The sequence below is a fragment of the Benincasa hispida genome, chromosome 3, assembly GCF_009727055.1.
Source record: "Benincasa hispida cultivar B227 chromosome 3, ASM972705v1, whole genome shotgun sequence".
Classification (NCBI taxonomy): Eukaryota; Viridiplantae; Streptophyta; class Magnoliopsida; order Cucurbitales; family Cucurbitaceae; genus Benincasa; species Benincasa hispida.
This window is the reverse complement of record NC_052351.1, coordinates 17,526,506-17,530,770: the sequence shown is the minus strand read 5'-3', so window position 1 is coordinate 17,530,770 and position 4,265 is coordinate 17,526,506. Positions and strand designations below refer to the sequence as shown.

General features: G+C 33.6%; 1 pseudogene; it reads left to right on the top strand.

Annotated features, from left to right (window-relative positions):
* Nucleotides 1-837: 837 nt before the first annotated feature.
* On the top strand, nt 838-2,856 carry LOC120074298 (annotated as a pseudogene).
* The last annotated feature ends 1,409 nt before the right edge of the window (nt 2,857-4,265 follow it).

Below are 4,265 nucleotides of genomic sequence, written 5' to 3'. Positions count from 1 at the left end.
TAAAAGATAAATAAAATATTTTATCACAATATCTCCAAAATCTCCAAAGATTCTATTAAATTGATAAATTAATTAATTTTTTAAATTATCTTAATTTAGTCTTCAAAAACTAAAATTAAAAGCATAAAATCCATCAATTTGATACAAATTAAATTCTTTCAAATATTTAAATCAATTAAACCACATGAAATTAATTATCTTTTAATTTTTTTTTAAGTTGACCCTAAAAACCAAAATAAAAGGGAAACAAAATTCAATATTTTCGATAATAATATATAATCAATTAAATTCAATTTAATCAATAAAAGTCTTTCAATTATTTCAATTTAACCCCAATTTTCTAAATGAAAAGAAAATTTAAACTCAATAATTTTAGATAATTAACTTACTTTTTTTTTAAATTCGGGATATTATCGTATTAATTATTAACATTAATTGTAATAATGTTGTAGGATCATTTTTCAACCATATGTGTGCCTATGTGGAGGAAACGCAAACACTATAACAATGGAGTTTTATTCAATTTAACCTATAATCATTTACTTTAAATAATATCAGAGTGTGGAAGTCTAAAATAATTGATGTGGGAATTTTTTTTCATTAAATCTAATGGTAGTTTCCTTCATTAATTTCGATTTGAACAATTTTGAAATTAAATTTTAAAAATTGAGAGTGTTGTAAACTTGAATGAGAAAAATCCGGTGAAAATAGTTACACAATTTTTTTTTCCTAAATTTGAATGTAAATTAAATATTCAAACGAAGGAAAATCAATGCAAACTTGCCATTTTTTTAGCCAAATCAGAAAAATGAAATATTCTCTCAAAAAAAAAAAACATAGAAATTAAGCAATCTCTACTCTAGTAATTCCACGTCATCATTCTTGTAGCCCAAGGCAAAGGCATGCCCAATCTCCTTTATAAATATAAATACAATTCCCCTTGCTTTATCATCTCCCATTTCTTGCCGCCGCCCAACATGATCAATCTCAAGGAAATGGCCGTTCCCCAGTCCGTCTCCGCCGTCTTCTCCGTCCACGCCTCGTTCGCCACCACCATGATGCTCTTCCGTTCTGTCACCAACGAACTCCTCCCCGCCAAATTCATCTCCTTCCTCTCTTCAATTTTCGTCTACTTCTTCGGCTCTGTTTCTTCTCAGACCAAGTTTATCATCGAGGAGAATTCCGAGATCACCTTGAACGAAGTCTTCCAGGCCGCCGAGATTTATCTCCGTACGAGAATAGGCCCTTCGATGGACACTCTCAAGGTCAACAAAACCCCCCGCCAGAAGAATGTCACGCTTTCCATCTATAAGGACCAAGAAATCACCGATTACTTCGAAAACGTTCGCCTCCAATGGCGATTGGTCTGTTCCGCAGATGAACACAATAGGGTTGGTAACACAGAGAAACGCCACTTTGAGCTTTTGTTCCCCAAGAAATTCAGGGACAGAGTTGTTGATTTCTATTTGCCTTATGTGTTGAGGAGAGCCAAGGAGGTTAAAGAGGAGAATAAAACTGTGAGGATCTTTAGCCAGGAATGTGTTCGTGATTGTGAGGAAATGCGTCGTGGAAATTGGGGTTCGGTAAATCTGGACCATCCGTCGACGTTTGATACACTGGCCATGGACCCTGACCTGAAGCGATGGTAATCGACGATTTGGATAGGTTTGTTAGAAGGAAAGAGTTCTATAGAAGGGTGGGTAAGGCTTGGAAGAGGGGATATTTGTTGTATGGCCCTCCTGGTACGGGAAAATCAAGCTTAATTGCGGCCATCGCTAATTACCTTCGGTTTGACATTTACGATTTGGATCTCTCCAACGTTCAGAACAATGTTAATCTAAAGAGAAATTTGTTATCCACCACAAATCGATCGATTTTGGTGATTGAGGATATAGATTGCAGCGTGGATATAGAGAATCGTCAGAGTGTGGGATCTTACAATCGATTTGATAGCAAGGTCAGTGTTCGATTTTTCTTTTTGGTGCCATAATTGAAATTTCTGAATTCTGAATCGAAAATTGAGAATTTGATTTTGAATTTGAATATGATTTGCAGATTACGTTGTCGGGGTTGCTCAATTTCATCGACGGATTGTGGTCAAGTTGTGGAGACGAAAGGATAATAATATTTACTACGAACCACAAGGAGAGATTGGATCCTGCATTGCTGCGGCCGGGTCGGATGGATGTGCATATAAACATGTCGTATTGTAGCCCACAAGGGTTCAAAGTGTTGGCGTCGAATTACCTGGGTGGGGAAGCGACTAAGCACGGTATGTACGGAGAAATAGAAAAGTTGATCGGAGATACGAAAGTATCACCGGCAGAGATTGAGGAAGAGCTAATGAAGGGCGAGTATGCGGAGGCGGTTCTTGAAGGTCTGGCGGATTTTCTGAAACGCAAAAGGGAAGAAAAGGGGAAGGAGAAAGAGGAAGAAGAAGAAGAAAAGGGAAAAATGGGAATGGAGAAATAGAAGGGGAAAGAATTGGAAATGGATATTAGAAGGCGTGGGCGATGATGGATATGTGAATTGGTGAGAATGGGTAGCCATTCATGAAATGGAAGGAAGCCCAGTGTTTGTTTGTTGAGGGTGAGTTGACTCGGGGTTGGAATGAGTGGATGGGTCCGAGTTGAGTGTGAAAAGTGAACTACCGAGGAGGGATTGGTTTGGAGAACAGAACACAAAGTTGCTGCAGAGTCTGTTCGGAAGAGAAGCTCTAAAACAAAACTGCATGGGAGAGCTGCTTTAGCCGTTCAAAATGTTGGATGATGTCACAGCCTTGTTTCCTTTTCCATTTTTCTTTGGTCTAATTTCAACATTATTATTATCTTTTATAAAACTCCAATTTTTCTGCTACACTTATCCTTTTCAAATATTAGCACTATTGTCTGTCTGAAGTTGCATATATAGAAATTTAAATGACCTTGGATCTAAATTTTTTCAACTTAAATAATTTTAATTGAAAAAATGAATCAACCCAACTAGAAATATTTAGGTTGGGTTGGTTCGGGTTACTCTAGATCATTTATTTAAATTTTTTTATAAGTAAAATAAAAATTCAATTTAACTATTTTTATATATGAATTAAGATTAATTTATATAATGTATAATCTTTTTTCAAAGTAAAAAAAAAAAAAATCTATTTTTAAGAGTTGTACATTTTAAACTTAATAATAAGTTCAGGTTGGTCTGAGTTATTTTAGATGACACATGAATCAACCGAACCCATAAAATTTACATTTATTTGAACTCAACACAACCCAAAAGAATTCATAACCCATCCCAAATCGAACGGGTTGGGTTGGGTTGATCGGGTCTGGTTTTTTGAACACCTCTAGTGAGTCGTAATTGACATGGCACATCTCTAAAAATTGAAAGTCTGATCCTTTTATCTTGCAATTTTACTAAAAAAATCCTTTATAGACAAAATTTGATAATAAAATATTATAATCTCATGAAATCCCACCAAGTCCCCGAAATGAAAATCCCTCCCCCACAAAGTTAACATAATGATGAATAGCTTCATTATAGGAAACCTTCTTAACAGATTAAAACAACATAGATTATAAGAAATAAAAATATTTTAGCTATTCACAAAGTGTCAATTTTGAAGAAATTTTGCAGTTTACATGGAATGAAACAACAATGTATCTCTTATATTAGTTAATATACCATAAACTTATGGAATGTAATCACAAAATGTAACAAATATATAAAGACATACAGATATAAACCGAGTGTTGTAAAATTAAGAAAATGAGGGTAATTTCTATTATACCCTTTGGGTAGTTTTGTAATTAAAATTCGAAAATTGAAAAAATAAAAAAAATTAATCGGTTATATTTTCCACAACTATTATTTTTCTCCAACACTCTGTCTTTTTATGTATCTATTAAAAAATCAAATTTTTTATAATTGTTAGATGATACATAATTAAATCTAATTTATTAATTTCTTTTTATCAATCGATTATTTAACATAATCTTAGAATAATCTATCCACGAAATTCTGTCTGAGAAGCGAAAAATAGAATTAAAAGAAAAACGATGAGACATTCCTCTCCTTCCCACGGCGGGGCGTTGGCTTGGCGGTCAAACCTTTTTTATTTCCTTAATGGAAAACACTGAAAATAATAATAATTATTAAAAGAAAAGGCAACACTTTCACATTTGAATTTCCAAAAAAGAAAAACTTGCATTAAAATGATTTTACTGTTTGTTAAGTTAGATCTTTATTAAAAAAGCTAAAAAAGTTGCTATTATAGT